Below are 18,237 nucleotides of genomic sequence, written 5' to 3'. Positions count from 1 at the left end.
TGGGTTCTGATGCTCTCCTTGTCCTTCCAAACCCACCATCATATCTTACTTGAACTCCTCCAGCAGCCCTCTCTGCTTTGCACAATGAAGTCCCTTCCTCAGCCTGGTTCTCTAGAGTCTCTGACCAGGGGCCAGACTCTGTCCACTTGCCTTCTCATCATGCCTTGCTTCACACTGTGTGTCCCTCCCAGAACTGCGTCTCAGCGTGTGTGCCCTGACTTCAGCAACCCATTCACATCCCGTACGCATCTCATGACTTACTCCTATTTGTAACCTACAACCTAATCCAGTATCTCCTGTTTCGGATCTTTTCTTATTCACAACTGGCCCCAAACACACACACAGACCTCTGAACTCCTGGAATGCTCTGTGTGTGTTTATTATGACACTTAGCTTGTTGAAGTAGTATTATTTTCTATCAACATGCTTTCTATCTTGAAGGCAGAGTTCTGTATTCATCTTTATATCTCCAAGCCTCAGCCAAGTATACAGAAAACTTATTGAATATTTAGTGACTAAATGCATGAATGTCACAGAAGAAACCACAATGATGTTAAAGTTTTGACTGAAAGATATGACTTTTCAGATAGCAAAGATGAATCTTTAATAAGAAATGCATTCTATTCATGAAATTTAAAGAACCATTGGTGAGCAAGTGTTTTATAGCTAACAACTTTCCCTATCATGCGATTCTGAATTTTTTTCATATTACCAATTGCTGTCATATAGGAGCAGCATTCTATACAGAGATTTATATGAATAATATTGATAATTTCAGATAATTGTAATGCAAAGATTACATATTTAATTTGGGGGAGAAATCAAGGACAACTTTAAGAAATCTAAAGAAGATTCTTCTTTCTTAATTAAGTGCAAACTTCAAGAAATTGAAAAGAAGAAGTAATTGAAGCTACATGTGGAAGAACCATGAGCATCCACAAAGCAAAGGAAATTTCAACATTCTGGCATTACCCCAAGTAGAGAGAAGAATTTATGCGGAGTTAAAATATCTAACAAGATTATTCTCACAAGAAAAACTAAAAAGAAGAGAAGGGACAAAAATAGAAGGACAAAAAATAACAGAAACAAAACTGGAGTGACTAAAGGAAATTATTTCCATTCAGCTTTGTAGAAAAATAAATCCATATATTCAAACAGAATATTAGCAGCTGCTCTGTGGCATCACTGGGAGTTCTGAGTGAATGGAGGCAGGGTTGTTATGTTTCTATTGATGATTTCTTCTGTACTGGCATCAACTGTGATCTTCTTAACAGTGAGATTCCCATTATTGTATCAGTTGTCTATTGCTGTGTAACAAAATATCAGAACTTGGTGGGTTATTCATGATTCTCTGGTTGGCAACTTGAGTTGGGCCCAGCTAGGTCTTCTGCTGGTCTCACCTAGAGTCGCTCATGAGGTCCCAATCATCTAATGGATTGCTTGGCATGATTCCTCCGTCGTAGCTTCACATGTCTGTCTGCAGTTCTCCATGTGCGCGTTCATTCTTAAGGAGACCAGTCCGGATTTCTTTACATGGAGGTCTAGGGGAGCAGGAAAGACTGAACTCCGATGCACAAGTGCACTTTGAGCCAACCTGTGTCCCGTGTGCTAATGTCCCACGAGCTTAAGCAAGTCATATGGCCATATCTCTATTTCGGGAGCAAACATACTCTCTCTCTTTTATTTTAAGGTCTGTATTTTCTTATTTGTAGATATTTGGCTGCACTGGGTCTTAGTTGCAGCATGTAGGATCTTTAGTTGCGGTACGTGAGTTCTTAGTTGCAGCATGTGGGATCTAGTACCCTGACCAGGGATCAGAGGAATCTGGGCTCCCTGCATTGGGAGTGCCAAGTCTTAGCCACTGGACCACCAGAGAAGTCCCAGACATGCTCTGTCTCTTGAAGGAAGGAGCAGAAAAGCCACATCGCACAGGGCACACACAGAGGAAGAGGAGGAATTTATGAGTGTTAAACAACCTACCTCAAATGTCTCTTCTAATTTATTTCTGAGATATCTGCAGATGCTCAAGAGGCCAGTAGAATTTGTATCTGGCACATCCAAAAGTTGGTTCAGTCTAGTGGAGGCTGACAAAGGAAACCAAACTGAGCAACGATCTCAGAGACCAGGATGCTGTCCATGGCCTGGAAGGCGTGTCCCTTTCTCTCCGCACGGGCACTCAGCATGTCATGCTCTCTTTAGAAAGCATCCTGTTTCTGCAGTAACGGGCCCAAGCTTCTTGGTGTGGCGTTCCAAGCCCTTCACTATTTTGCCCTCTCTGCCTGTGGTTTGTTTGTTACAGTAAGCTGGCTGATGTGTATTTAACAAATACATAGTAAACTACTGTGTTTGATACATAATGAATCAATGACGATAGAAGCTATTTCTTGCTCACTTAAAAATATCAGAGGTGACATACTGGTGGGGCAATCCTCTTTTACAAATTTGTTACGGTCACCAGGGTGAGAGTCTCTGTCATCGTCAAGCATGCCTCTCATAACCATGTGGGCAGTGTCCCCATTCCAACCATCTGGAAGGGAACTAGGGCAGGGGAGACCTATACGGGAGGCTGAAGCCCAAATCCCAGGCTTGGAGCTGTGGACACCATTCTGCTTAGTTCTGTTAGATCCCAGTTTTGTGGTTACCAGAATACATCCTTGGTACCCGCATTCCAAATCTTCCATCGCTTCACCACATCTTGGTGTCAAACGCTCTTCTTTCTTTTCTCCAACTGACAAACTCATATTTGTTCTGAAGACCTAGCTCTATTTTGTCACTTCCTCTGTGAAACCATCCCCAGCTCCAGAAAGTTAGTTAGGCTTTGTACTTACCCCCAGTAAAGCACCAAAAGTACTGATTAACTAGACTTATTATTCAAAGTACTGATTAACTAGACTTCGCTAGGCTTCAAGGTCTCCTGGGTGGGAAGATGCAATATTCACCATGGTGTGCTCACCGTCTAGATACAGCACAGAAGATTTGAGTGAAGGAAGGTGGTTTCTAATTCAGGTCATCAGGCAAGTCCTAAAAGCCACTCTACCTTCCGTATTCCCATCTAGTGGTATTCCAGAATGTTCCATCACACTGTGGAGTGATCAGAGAAGGGTCGCAACTACCATTTCTGAGCATCATGGCAAAAGTGGGCCTAGCAAACACTTTTTCTTCATGTTCTTTCTTATCTGGGAGATCCTAGGGCTCTAGCAGGAAAGAGATGCTCTGTAATAGCCAAACCACAGCTCAGCAGTGAGCTAGAGGCCAGAGCACCACGTCAGCTGGGCTTGTTCCCCCATCAAAAAGCAGCAAAAACATATACCCTCACTGGAAATGAAACACAAGTTAAGATAGAGACACTTTTCTTCCTACTATCTTAGAAAATATTTAAAATTTTTTTAAATTTACTGAAAAGAGTGATACATTTCCTATCAACTTAACAAAGCCTTCAACAAATTTTAATGCTTAACACTCACCAAGACGTGTTGAGACAGGGACTGTCATCATCTTCAGATAGAAATAGATGCTGAGTAATATACCTAGAAAGCAACTTGGCAGAACATAGCAAGAGACGTTACAGTGTTCATATGTTCTCCTGCAAGCTTCTATGTCTAGAAATATACACTCAATAAATGAGCGAAGAGATCAGCGAAAACTTGAACGCACAGGTGTTCATTATAATATTCTTTACCATACAACAAAAAGGAGCAATCTAAATGTATAGGTTTAAAACATGTAAGTTTTTGAAAGATTTTAAAAATGCATACAAAGTGTAAATAATACAAGTCCCGGCTGATATAAACAATTGAATATATAGGGAGAGAAGACTCAAATCTCTCATGGAGAAGAATTCCAAGTAGTATATGTAGATTCTTCATTTTCAAGAGGGTAAGCCTAACTCCTACTCCTGAGGTGTGGGTAGTGACAGTGGCTACCTTCCAAAGTTGACAGTGTGGAAAGGGGGCTTGATAACTTTACAGGGGATCAACCCAGTGACCAAAGTGAGCATAACAGCAGTCATTATGTTGACACCATTTTCCCTTGATATGATGTGAGGAGGATGATATTTACTTCTCTGGTCTGCTTCCCAAAACCCATGACCCCAGGCAATCGTGAGAAAAAATTATCAGACAAATCCCATCAGATGAATGTTCTGTAAGATACCACCAAGGTCTGCATGTCTTAGAGCCTTTGGGCCTATCTCAGCCTGCATTCCTGGAGACTGCCAGCTCCTTCTGTTCTAGTCCTTCCCAGTTATGCCTAAATATCCTTCCTCCGTGACATCAGCCCTATCATATCACTGTTGTTGTGCAGGGCTAAGTCGCTAAGTCACCTCAGTTGTGTCCAACTCTTTGAGACCCCATGGACTGTAGCCCACCAGGCTCCTCTCTCCATGGGATTTTCCAGGCAAGAATACTGGAGTAGGTTGCCATTTCCTTCTCCAGGAGATCTTCACAACCCAGGGATCAAATCAGTACCTATTATGCATTGGCATACCTCCTGCATTGGCAGGCAAGTTCTTTACCACTAGTGCTACTGCGAAGCCCTGGGAAGCACCTGCTGTTATTTCCTATCAAATGCCATGTTCCTTCATCAAGTTCAGCATTTTGTAATCAGGTATTTGTCTGTCCATTTATTCATTACCTGACTCCTCTGTTAGTCCCTTCACTTCTTGACAGAGAAAACTATGCTTCTCTTAATATTTTATGCCCTATAAATATATGAATAAATAAAATAATGGCTTTATATCAAGATCTAGATATCTAGAAAGAGCTATTGAATGAATAGTAGTCATTCTGCCTGAACTAGGATACCATTTGCTTTCTTTTTGCTTTCCAGTAATTTTTTTAAAATTTAGTGTAAATATGTATTATTTTGTAGTAAGAGAAACAAATGCATATAATTAAATGAAATATATATTTTAAATGAAAGCAGTGGGAATGTTTCGAAAGAATCCTAGCCTCCAATCCGGGCACCTACAAAGGCGAGACCTGTCCAGCACCAGGTCAGGTCCCCAGGCTGACACCATGGTGAGGGGCCTCATTGTTCACAATGGAGAGGGCTCAGTCCCATTTGTGGTCTAGGGGCATCTGAGGCTGGGTGGCTCAAGGTAGGTCTTCCAGCTGGCAGCATCCTTGTGGTCCCTCCCAAGCTCCCAAACATCAAAGCCTATGAACCTCTCAAGCGGGTTCCTGGTCCCTTTCAAGGGATCAAGTGGGTCTGTCTCTCTGTCCCAGAAGTCTGACCATACTCAGCCTACTGCTCCTCCAGCCGCAGGTCTGGATGGAAGAATATTGCAGGTGGGTGGCCTCTCTCCTGCAGGCAGAAAGAGGCAGTGAGGATTCTTTCCCACAGAAGGAATACAGACAAGACTGGTGAGTTTCCCAAACATCCGTACTGGCAAAAGCAGGCTTGCTCCAGGCCAAATCATTAAATTCTGGCTAGTCAAATTCTCCAGTTTAGGAGCGGGGACACTCTGCTTCCTGCCCAGGCAGTGCTAAATTGCTTCAGTGGTGTCTGACTCTTTTCGACCCTTTGGACTATATAGCCTGCGAGGCTCCTCTCTCTGTGGGTTTTTCCAGGTAGGAATACTGGAGTGGGTTGCCATTTCCTTCTCCAGGACATCTTCCCAACCCAGGGATCAAACCTGTGTCTCTTACGTCTCTGGCACTGGCAGGCAAGCTCTTTAACCCTAGCGTCACCCGGAAAGCCCTGCCCCAGAGCTGGCAACAAACTCAGCAAAGAGTACAGGCTCGTGAAGCTTTGCAAAATCCCCAAACAGGGGCTTGAGAATGTAATGGGTTTTTTTCCCCCAAAGAGTCCTCAAAAGACCCCCAAAGTAGCCAGAAAATGCAGTTGCCAGCTGGGACGGCAAAGAGTCTCATTCTGAGTTCCAGCCGGAAGAGTGAAAAGGCAGCAGCATCCCCAGCGAAACTCCTGGAATTTTTCAATGTCGGAGAAGACTTGGTACCTGAAACTGTCCTTGAGTTCTCTTTAGTTTGCAATTTCAAAAACATTCAGGAGAACTTAAAATGGGAAGTTCCCGTAGCTCTTTGGGCCAGAAATGGGAATGTGCTGGGGGTGAGTAATGACTCTCAATGTCCTGACCTCTGGGACATGAAATAGTCTGGAGATTGTGAAAAGACAGCAGTGGGGAAAGTGTCAGCATTTTAACCACAATCTGGGGCAGAGGCTACGGCTGGAGCCAAGGCTGCACTGAGTGAGCACTGACGCTAGCCTAGAAGGCAGTGACTCACCAGTTTCTAATGAGCACAGACGCTTCTTAAGCCAGGACACTTCTGTTTTACTCATCAGACTGAACCTGGAAGTCAAAGGCGAGGTGTCCAAAGTGACACTGAAGCGATGGAGAAATGGCATCGCGAGTCGATAGAGATAGTTGATAGGATAGAGAACGCTGCTCTCTATCCTGGGCTATTTGCTCCATTGGCAGCAGGTACCTTCAGTGACTGCCACCCTGGATGGTTAAGTAGCAAGCAAACAAGAACATTCAAATAGTCGTGATGTAGCACAAGAAAGAACCAACGACACAAACACACCCAAAGGTGGGAATGAAAAAGAAAAGCATATCCGGTCTGTGGTCCTGTAACGTCCAGAATTGCTATACATCTTTCCTCTCCATCTGTTTAAGTATGATTAGCCTTTGGAAGAGTTTTCTGAGTTTTTTCCACTTTCCACTCAATCCATAGTGGATGTTTGAACACTCTCTCCATGCCCACAGTAAGACTCAGAAGCAAATTTGTGCAGATACCAAAGTAAGAAGTGGGGAGGGAAGAATTATACATACCAAATGAAAAACTCATTCTAAAGGATTTCGGAAGCATATGGATAAAATGCTTTGCCAGAAGGGACAAATGAACTTTTTCCTAAACCAAATACATAGGGATGGTCAATCCAATATTCACCTTTTAAATTTTACTTAAATTTCTGGAAGCGTACCCAAGAAACTAGCAATAACAATTTTTTCTGGGAGGAATAACTCTGATCAGAAGAGGAAAGAGCACCTCGCTTTGTTTCTCTGTTCTGAGTTCATCTCAGAACAAAGAAATTTGACCTTTTCTTTTTGACTTTTTCTATAATTTGGCTTTTATGATGAAGATGCTTCTTGCCCCAGCAACCTGCTCAGCATTATCTACCATGCCCAGCAGCAGGTAATTTCAAGAATATCTAATGTGAAAAATCCCTGACACAGAAGATCCACTGGTGAAAACCTGCCACTCAACATAGGCTGAGACATGCTTCAGATCAGTTCGAATACTCTTCTCAAACAGACTTGAAAATGCCGAGAGCCATCACCAATACCAGGGGTACGGAAGTTAAAAATACCGGACAAAATTGTTTGTTTTTATGACAGATGTAATGCAAATTTCAAATGAACTTTTAGTGATAATTCTGACAGTCCTTGAAGGTTGGAAGGAGAAACTTTCCACCAAAGCCTGGGCTTGTCCACCTTGATCATCTCCTATAAACTGGTAGCACACCATAATGGAAAAAACCTCAGATGGGGAGTCAGTAACAGCTGGGTTTGCAGCCAGAATTTGTCATTAACCAGCTGTGTGACTGTGGCAAGTGACTTAACCTCTCTGAGTTTCAATTACTCATCTGAAAAATGGGGATAAGAATACCTACCTCCCCTTGAAGGCTGTAAGTAAAGAGTGTCCAACGATTTGTCACTGTGCTGACACAGGCAGGAATCACAACTTACTTGTTCTCCAGAGCATCAGGCATGCTGTGTCATCAGCTCTTGTTTGCTAAGGACAATTTGTACCCTAAATCGAAGCCCAGTGCCCACTCAGAGCAGAATGCTCAGAGGGTGGACTCTGGAGTCACGCCACCTGGGTTCAAATCTCCACTCCACCGTGTCTAATTGGTGACCCTGGCACATTCATAATTCTCTCTGCTTTAGTTTCCTGCCCATGAAATGGAGCAGAAAACCAGCCTCCTACAGGAAAATGGGAGATTGCCTGCCACTTAGCCCTAAACAGTTGTTATACAAATAACACCGATAACTAGTATTATTAAAAGGGCAAGTCTGGGAGCTGAGCAGAATTTTTCCCCAAACCCGAAACTGAAACTGATCGGGAAATGCAGATGTCCTGTTTAGAAACAGAAGGGTCTCGATGATACAAGCATTTAGAGGAACTTGCTGAGAAGAGGTTGCTGCCAGAACGGAAGGGCTGAACTCCAGAGTTTCCTGTGTTCTTTTTTGCGTGGAAGAGTAAGCTGGTTGTCATTTCAGCAGCCTTTTTGGAGCCCTGCCTCTGAGCCTGGTCAATCAAGTTGTTGATTTGCTTTTTAAAATGCAGCAGTGGAAGAGCTTAAGCCTTTGGTAAGGAGAGGAAGCCCCTTGGGAGACACCACTAAATGTAAATGGAATCTTCCGCACTAAAAATATAATAGACCTTTATACATGCTGAGGCCCACAGACCCCAAAACTGGTGACAACGCAAACAGCTCTTAAGCAGACATGATCTTTTCAACCATCACATTTCTTCCAGAGTCATGCTTTCTTTGAGGATCTTCAAAACACTCGTGAACTGTAATTTAACTTTTAAGGAACATTTCTTACATTGAAGGGCCGTAATTTTTAATCAAAGAAATACATTTTTTCAACTCATTTCAACTGAATGCACTGTGGGCCTGTAGCTGGGCCACCAACTGTGCTTATGGGTGGAGGGACAGGGGTCCAGTGTCTTCCTGCCTCAGGTGTCTTGTCCTGTGAATTAATAGTAACTTCTTCTTGGGCTTCCCTAGTGGCTCTGACAATAAAGAATCTGCCTGCAATACGAGAGATCCAGGTTCAATCCCTGGATCTGGAAGATTCACGGAGAAAGGAATAGCTACCCACTCTAGTATTCTTGCCTGGAGAATTCCATGGACAGAGGGGCCTGGCCAGTTACAGTCGATGGTGTCACAAAGAGTCGGACACAACTGGGCGTCTTTCATTCACTCACTCCCTTCTTCTTAGTTGTGTGTTTTGAAGCTCAAAGCACAGAGATATGTGGTCGGAGCCCCGCCCCCACCCCCCAATACCACCCTCCAGTTTAACACCCACACCTCCGTGAAAGCTTCATTTACCATGTGACATGCGTCTTCACAGTTGCTACCAACTAATAATAAGACAAAGATAATGTCAATCTGCAAACCTTACAGCGCAACTAATACCATGTGCTGGGATATCCTGTGTGTTCTGGGTGCTCACTTTATTATCTCCAATCTCTCCAGCCCTACTCGAAGATTATTATTCATCTCACAGAGAAGGCCACTGAGTGCAGAAGGATGAATTGCCTGCCAAAGGCCGGCCAGCCAGAAACAGCTGATGCAGGGCAGCCCACTCGGAGCCCCGCCCCCTGCGGTCAGCTCCTCTGGCCTGTCCAGGACCCGGTCCACAACCTGCAGAGAACGCGTGCTTCCTGGGACACTCCGGGAGGCACCTGTGCCACGAAGGTGCCCTGACACACACAGGCCAGGATCCAGAGAAGGCCCATCTCATAGGACATCATCGACTTTTCCTTCGTCACAGTCCCCGAGTGAGGCAAGGGACAGAGTTTCTCATCCTTGGGACCCCAAGGATTTGTTGCCTCATTAGCTGATGTCATGCCTGAAATGTCCCACCTGCCGGGTTGAATTCCCCAAGGTTCCATGGTTCGGGATGAGGAGCGGACTTCACGGGGGAGAGGGAGAGTTCCATAGGCCAAGGGTCAGCAAGAGCAAAGAAGGCCCAAGATTTTGCTTTGAGAAATAAGCACCGAAAAAAAAGAACAAACATGGGCAGATTTCATAGAGAACATAAAAATCAAAGGTTTTGGAGGATCAGATTTTCAAGGGCTTATGAAGAATACAAGCTATTGGGAATTCCCTGGTGGTCCAGTGGTTAGGACTCGACACTCTCACTGCCATGTCCAGGGTTCAATCCCTGATCACTGAACTAAAGATCCCACAAGCCTCAAAGTGTGCCCTCCCCCCACCAAAATATGAGAAGTTACTAAGTTCAGCTACCTCCACATCTACCTGACTCCGTAAGTGCTCCAAATCACTGATTTTTTACCAACAGGACCAAGAATAAAGAACTCCTCTACTTGAAACCCCGAGTCTCTGCTCACCCATCTGAATTCTCACCTTCTCATGTGAATCAGCCCATTTCCCAATGCCCCAAGGAACTATGTCATTTTGATTTAGTTTTTAGTCAAACCAAGAGGCATGTGGGGTTTAAATTCCCCGACTAGGGATCAAATCCATACCCACTGCATTGGCAGCACAGAGTCTTAATCACTGAACTGCCAGGGAAGTCTTGGAAATCTACTCTATTGGTACTTTCTCCCGGCTTCACTTTCCTAGGATTAACCATTATGCTGTCGCTGTTTTCCTCATATACCTGTGCAGACAGAGATTTGCTCAGTCGTGTCTGACTCTTTGCGACCCGATAGTCTGTAGCCCACCATGCTCCTCCATCCATGGTGATTCTCCAGGCAAGAATACAAGCGGGTTGCCATGCCCCCATCCAGGGATCATCCCAACCCAGGGATTGAACCCTAGTCTCCTACATTGCAGGCAGAGTCTTTACTGTCTGAACCACCAGGGAAGCTCAGGAATACTGGAGTAGGTACCCATAACCTTCTCCAGGGATCTCCTCGACCCAGGGATCAAACCCAGTTCTCCCACATTGCAGGCAGACTCTACTATCTGAGCCACCTGGGAAGCCCCTACATGGGCAAGGCATGCTTTTCCAATCTGTGCAACTTCATTTTTTTCCAATGCCCGCCACAACCTCCTACATTATTTCTTCATCCACTCTTTAAAAAAACAAGTTTATCATAGAAAAGCAAGGATTATGTCCATCTCAATCACCCTCACATGCCCAGAGCTGGGGGCTATGAGTGTGTTGAACATATGAATGGATAATCAAATCAGCCAAAGCTACATGGGTCTTCTTAAACATTAGAAAACCAAGAAGTCAGGTTTCACCACCATGTGGAGCAGAATTGGACTTTGGGACTAATTCTTTTTCTTCATTTGTTGCATTAATAAAGAAGGAAGAGGAACTTCTTTTCTTGGTGGTCCAGTGTTTAATAACCTGCCTTCTAATGCAGTGGACCTGGGTTTGATCCCTAGTCAGGGAACTAAGATCCCACGTGCTGAGGGGCAACTAAGCATGCATGCCACAACTATTGAACCCCGCACACACTGGAGCCCAAGTACCACACCTAGAGAGGACAACGGGCTGTGAATAAGACTTGACCCAGCCAGATAAATAGTTTTTAATCTTTTTTTAAAAAAAGAAAGGAATAAAGGTGGATGCCGGTTTCCCACTCATCACTCACCAAATAGAGTTCTTGGTGGAGAATTAGGATGTTCAGATCAACAAAAGTCCGTCTGGTCAAAGCTTTGGTTTTTCCAGTAGTCATGTATGTATGTGAGAGTTGGACTATAAAGCTGAGCGTCCACGAATTGATGCTTTTGAACTGTGGTGTTGGAGAAGACTCTTGAGAGTCCCTTGGACTGCAAGGAGATCCAACCAGTCCATCCTAAAGAAAATCAGTCCTGAATATTCATTGGAAAGACTGATGCTGAAGCTGAAACTCCAATACTTTGGCCAGCTGATGCAAGAACTGACTCATTTGAAAAGACCCTGATGCTGGGAAAGATTGAAGGCAGAAAGAGAAGGGGACGACAGAGGATGAGATGGTTGGATGGCATCACCAACTCAAAGGGTATGAGTTTGAGTAAGCTCCGGGAGTCAGTGATGGACAGGGAGGCCTGGAGTGCTGCAGTCCATGGGGTTGCAAAGAGTCAGACACGACTGAGTGACTGAACTGAACTGAACTCAATAACAGAAATAGATCAATCAGTGCCCACCTTTCGAGGGGGATATCATACAAAACACAAAAGGAAGTATGGATTTGAGTAGAGCTATCACAGACACTCGTCCACTGGGTTGGTTACAATGTAGTCAGGCCGTAAACAGATGAGCAGAGAACGCACATGACCTTTCAGGGACTCCTGGGCCTGTGCTGTGCTTCTGCCCAGGCTCTGCATGGCTTTGACTGAAATGGTTCCTTCTGTTCCTAGTCCCAGGATGGTGTGTGTCAGCCTTGGAGAGACCTGGGAAATGCGAGAAAGAGCCTGAATTTTTGAAAACTCATCACTAGATGGCGTCACATATTTGTCAGGTCACAGAAGGAACTGGCTTCTCTGTTCTTAACTCTAAGGAGTTAAGTTGAAACTCCAGTACTTTGGCCACCTGATGTGAAGAGCTGACTCATTAGAAAAGACCCTGATGCTGGGAAAGATTGAAGGCGGGAGGAGAAGGGGACGACAGAGGATGAGATGGTTGGATGGCATCACCAATTTGATGAACATGAGTCTGAGCAAACTCCGAGAAACAGTGAAGGACAAGAAAGCCTGGCCTGCTGCAGTGCATGGGGTCGCAAAGAGTCGGACACGACTGAGCAACTGAACAACAGCTCTAATGTAGGAGATGCAATTGGATGTTTCTGGTGCAGTATTTTCCTTAGTGGTGGGTAACCTGTTGTGGCCATTTCTTTGAGGGTAGTTTTGTAATCAGCAACCTTTAATCCTGACGCAGATGTATGAGAGTCTTGTGAGAATCCCAGGTGCTGAATATGATCCCCATGTGTGACCTGGCTAAGATGGCTCTCCATAAACCACAGTTATGAGTCCTCTACACAGTCCACTTTCATGGGCAGACCTCAAAGAACGAGACCAAAAAAGTGTATGCAAACCAAAGAGTAAACAAAATTCAGCTCAGAGTAACACCGTGCAGGGTTCGGAATTTGTGACGTTGTGTGGCTCAGACAGTTAAGAATCTGCCTGCAATGCAGAAGACCCAGGTTTGATTCCTGGGTCAGGAAGATCCTCTGGAGAAGGAAATGGCAACCCACTCCAGTATTCTTCCCTGGAGAATCCCATGGACAGAGGAGGCTGTGGGCTATAGTTCTTGGGGTTGCAAAGAGTCAGACACAACTAAGCAACTAACACTTTCACTTTCTTCAGTATTATCTGTGCCTTTTTCTGACAACAGGGAAAAGTCAAGGTTTTCACTGGGTCACAGTAGGATGGTTGAGATACTGCTTCTGTTGTGATTTCTCCTTTTCCTCCCAATAGACCTTTGCTGAAGGGAGAATTTTAAGTTCATGAAGACAAGTTATGAGTCTCTAGTGACCCATCAGACTTAGTCTCTCTCATTTATTTGGGGTGCTAGGAATGATACTCATCGAATATGTGTCCAGCCAAAACTCTCTACTACTCTTCAAGTCTCTGGCATGAGCCTAAACAATCCCCAAGCTGAAAGTAATCATGGTTAACATTTGCTGAGCACCTACTGCATGCCTGGTCCTGTGCTAAGTCCTCTGCATGCATATTTAATGCTACAAGAAGTCTTTAAGGTGCTGTTAACATCACATCCAGGACTTCCCTGCTGGTGATAAAAACCTGCCTTGAATGCAGGAGACGGGAGACACAGGTTTGATGCTGCTAGGCAACTAAGCCTGAGTGCTGCAATTAAGACCTGATGCAGCCAAATAAATAACTGTTTAAAAAAATAGTCGTATATCACATCCATTTCATGGTAAATGGAGAGGGTTATTTAGATCATGCTCCCAGTATCCGTAGATTTGGGTTCAAGTCCAGGCCTAATTAACCTCTACATGATACCAGCCCCTCAAGACCAATAAACTGCCATGAAAAACATTTTTTTTTTAACACTTCATGGAATTTTCCTGTAACACAACAAGGAGGTTTTCAGGGGCTCGTGGGCAAAGCTGATCTTGGAGCTTTTCTGCTATCTGCTTGCTATGAGACCTCCAAGAGGCCAAATCACGTGGCCTCTTTATAGCAGGCTGTTATGGCACTGTAGATAAGCTGTTTCGACAGAGTCGGGAAATGGAATATTTACCATTGGGTGTGAAACCCTTTACACGTATGGATCACGTTAAGCCAACATGATATCTTGGATGTGGGAAACTGGGCTCAAGTAAAGAAGTGCCTTATTATATTAATCAACACACACACCACACACACACACACACACACATATATATATATATATATACATATATATATATACATATATATATATATAAAATACAGAACTTTTTCAAAATACTTCCTCTGATTCCTCTTTTGGGTCTCAGAACTGAGCTGGGAGCTACAAGAGAGGTATTATTATCCCTTTCTTATATACACTAGTTAATGGCTCTGTGCAGGACCATCCTTGTGGCTAGCCTTGTAGTCACACAAGGCTTAGCACTCTGAGGTCTCAGAACTTGAGGACTAATTTATTACCAATTAATATTGTTAGCAGTTTGGTCTTGGATTTGTGTTTCATCAGGGAAGTCCAGGAGGATGAGAAAGATGTCTGGGGGGCTGGAGTCACCTTCTGTCCACCCCTGCTGCCTCTCTGCCTCCACCGAGCTCTTGGCTACCCGCTCCCTGGCTGCCACCCCCCACCAACCCTACAGTCTGCCACCCCCAGCCTGGACACAGGCCTGCAAAGGGCCAAGCTGCAAGGCATACATAGTTCACCCTGTCACACGGTGGGGTCTGGGGGTCTGTGAGTCTGAACTCATCTTCCAAGTGTCCTTGTGTTTAAGGGAGTGAGACCTTAAACTGAAACTACAAAGCACCACAGCAGGTGGAGAGGGAGGCTCCCAGGGAAAGAAAATAGCTTTTCCTCTGCTTTCAGGACAAGAAGTCCCACTTTTTCATTTTGCACTGGGCCCTACAAGTCATGTAGCCAGCCCTGGTTCTGTGAATTGCTCAAGATTCCAAAATCAGTGTAGACATACGAGAGTCTCCTACAATGCTTTCCACTGCATTAGGCTAGAAAGTAGCCAATGTCTTACAAAAGAATTCAGTAGGTTTCCTCAAGGAGTAGTCTCCTTTGGGGGCATTTCAAAGCCAGATTCTCTTGGGGGAAGTCATGAAGCGTTAGTCACTCAGTAGTGTCCGACTCTTTGTGAGCCCATGTGCTGTAGCCCACCAGACTTCTCTATCCATGGATTTTTCCAGGGAAGAATGCTGGAATGGGTAGCCATTTCCTATTCCAGGGAATGAAATCCAATCCAGGGATCAAATCCAGGGGTCCTACATTGCAGGCAGACTCCTTACCATCTGAGCCACCAGGGAAACTTTCTGTTGGCAGGGGCGGGGGTGGGGTGTGTGTGTGTGGAGGAACATCCAATTCTGATTCCATGTTGGAACTGTTTTTTTAACTTATTTTTCATTGCTTTTGTCATTATAATCATACATAATGGTCTGCCTCAGAAAATCCTGCCCCTCTGTCTATTAAAGTGTTTTTGTTCAGGACCCTGTCCACATATAGAGGCCAAGAAGGAAGAAATTAACACATCCTCTGCCTGAGGCTTGCCATTCTAGGAAATGCTTGCAACATTAATGACCTTTTTACTTTTCCTCACCTCCCTGTCTCTGATCCAGATCCAGATAAAATGGTTATTTTGAGACATTACTCTGCCATTTTCTTGGTCAACCAGCTTTCCAACACATTCGTATTCCTTGCCTCGGTACCTCGTCTCCGATTTATTGTCCTGTTGTGTAGCAAGCAGAGTCAGCTTGGACTCGGTAACGATTCTGAGAATAAAAATGCATGTGTACGGACCTAGGATGGCTGTCCTTCAGGGCAGGGATCCTTGTTTTGGCTTGTATCCCAAATGCCCACATCAAGACCTTGCACATGGTTGATGCTCAAAAAATATTTGTTGAATAAATGAATGAAAGACTGCAGAAATCCATCTCTAGGGAGGTGTTCTGCAGAGGCAGGGCCTGTGTTTTGCCTTCTTCTCCTCTCTGAACAAAGGACAAGGCTGAGTACTAGAGGGAAACCAAGTTCATTCTTGCTAGAGGATCAGTGGTTATCTGACTGAAAAGGCAAAAAATCAAGACCGTCTTTTCATCCAGGAACATCTTTACATGTCTCTGCCCCCCCAACAGTCACCAGGGGCCCCAAATAACACCATGACCATGCCCTAAAGTTCACTGATGAATGACCACAAAGTAAGCGGCTAAGGCGCACCCTTCCCAGGAAGAAAAATGAAGATCTGGTCTTTCCTCAGCCTCTGGCAGGCCAAGTTGTATTTGGGTGAAAGACTGGTGGGGGTGTAGGGGGCCCAGTTACATGAGGCCTCAGAGAAGAGCATCCCAGTCAGGGAGGCAGGAAGCTGCCGTGGTGAGCCGCGGTACCTCCAGCCAGCAGCATCTCACAGTTTTCACAGAACGCGGATGCAGCTCTCGTAAAGGGCTGACCACAGAGCCTCGGAGGCTTGTATTCTCTGCCCCGGTTACCCGAAACATCATGCCAAGGGGTCCGTGACGCACAGAGAGTTTCAGTAAGAATGCCTGGTGGGCAAGTCACCTTTCCAAGTCCTTACTAAGTGTGCTGTTTCTACTGGAGCACAGTCAGATACATGGAACTGTCGGAATAAAACCTTAACCATGCCACACCCAACTCCATGAAGTATATTTCTTTATGACTACAGCAATGATGCTGTTTACTCTAGAAAAGAGGTGCTAAAGAGCCATGTTAATGTCATTTTAAAACTTGCTTTTTCTCATGTTTTAAACTTTTTATTGAAGTGTTAGGTTTACAATGTTTAAAAGCTTAGTTGTTTTCAAAATGAGAAAATTGCCAGTTGCCTATTCTCCATATTCACAGAGGTCAAAACAGAAGGAAATAGATTCACATTTTTGAGAAGAAATTTTGAGTAGATGGAATGGGACCTTTTGAATGTGAAGGTGACCCAATATATAACACAAGCTCTCAAAAACACTTGTAAAACCTCTCTCACTAGAGAGATAAGAGAAGGTATTGTATATTCATTCAACAAGTGTTATGATAAACCCCAAACAAGTACAACACACTAAGTTAGGTGCTAGGATAGACATAAAAGAAATGCAAAACAGGACTAATGGGAGAGGTGGGATTCACACATGGCACAGCAATCTCACATAACTTCAGCATACATGTAAGTGCCTTCCAAGTGAAAGAAATAGATTCGAGAGTCAAGGGCAGGTTATAAAATTAAGTGCTGCTTTTAGGAAGAAGATGGACCAGAAATCCTGAAACCCTTCTGCTACAAAATCTAAAAATTTAGATAAAATTCAATATTTTAAGGGAGTGGATAAGCTTGCAAGAAACGAACGAAGCTCCCATAAGAACCAAGTAGAAGCACAAGTTTAGGGAGGCAAGCCAGGGATAGATCCAGAGGGATCTATCATTCAGGCTGATTTAGCCTCTGTTTAAACAGCCTCACTTAGGGACACAGGGAACAGGGTTCTGCATCATTTGAAAAACTCTCAGACATAGAGAATGAACTTATGGTTGTGAGGGGGATGAAGAGGGAAAGGATGAGGGGATGGGATAGTTAGGGAGTCTGGGATGGGTATGTATGTGTGTGCATGCCAAGTTGCTTCAGTCATGTCTGACTCTTTGTGATCCTATGAACTGTAGCCCACCAGGCCCCTCTGTCCATGGGATTCTCCAGGCAAGAGTACTGGAGTGGGTTGCCATGCCCTCCTCCAGGGGATTTTCCCCACCCAAGGATTGTACTCACATCTCCTGCACTGGCAGACAGTTCTTTGCCACTAGTACATGATGGGTATGTACACACTGCTGCAGTTAAAATGGATACCCAAGAAGGTCTTACTGTATAGCATACGGAACTCTGCCCAATGTTATGTGGCAGACTGGATGGAAAGGCAGTTTAGGGGAGAATGGATACATGTATACGTATGATTGAATTTCTTTGCTGTTCACCTGAAAGGATCACAGCATTGTTAATTGGCTATACCTCAAAACAAAATTAAAAGGTTGAAAAAATAAAGAAAAAGAAGGGAGTCAAAACAATGAACACCCCCGATAACCTAACACACACGCAGACACAGCCCAGACCCAGGAAAAGACTAGATCCTCTCATGAGGAATGGGTGAAGTAAGGAAAAAAAAAAAAATCTACCTCACAGAAGCCTAGAACAAAGGATAGGCCTATTTCTGTTTTGTGTCTGGAAGAAGGTTTTTAAATCTTTCCCAAATATTCCCAGTCCCTGACCAGCACTCAGGTTCAGCCTGGAAATGCATGAGCAGAGACTTTTGATTTAAAATAGCTGTGGTTGGCAATGTCTTCAGTGCCAGAAAAAAGTAAATACAAATCCTCCCTGAAAATATGTATATTCAAACCAACTGCTGCTGCTGCTAAGT

General features: G+C 44.3%; 1 long non-coding RNA gene across 2 annotated transcripts in view; it reads right to left on the bottom strand.

Moving 5' to 3' along the window:
• Nucleotides 1-18,237, bottom strand: part of LOC114117499 (uncharacterized) — a 59,482-nt gene that overhangs the window by 29,613 nt on the left and 11,632 nt on the right. Inside the window, exon 3 of one of the 2 annotated variants that reach the window (XR_009595909.1) lies at nt 3,465-5,304. This is a non-coding gene — a long non-coding RNA (uncharacterized LOC114117499). Of the gene's footprint in view, nt 1-3,464; nt 6,802-18,237 lie in introns of those variants that run through there. The other variant, XR_006055865.2, reaches the window with a different exon arrangement.

Source organism: Ovis aries, chromosome 13 (genome assembly GCF_016772045.2).
Source record: "Ovis aries strain OAR_USU_Benz2616 breed Rambouillet chromosome 13, ARS-UI_Ramb_v3.0, whole genome shotgun sequence".
NCBI lineage: Eukaryota > Metazoa > Chordata > Mammalia > Artiodactyla > Bovidae > Ovis > Ovis aries.
Note: the sequence above shows the minus strand (reverse complement) of the source record. Positions and strands in the feature narration are given on the sequence as shown.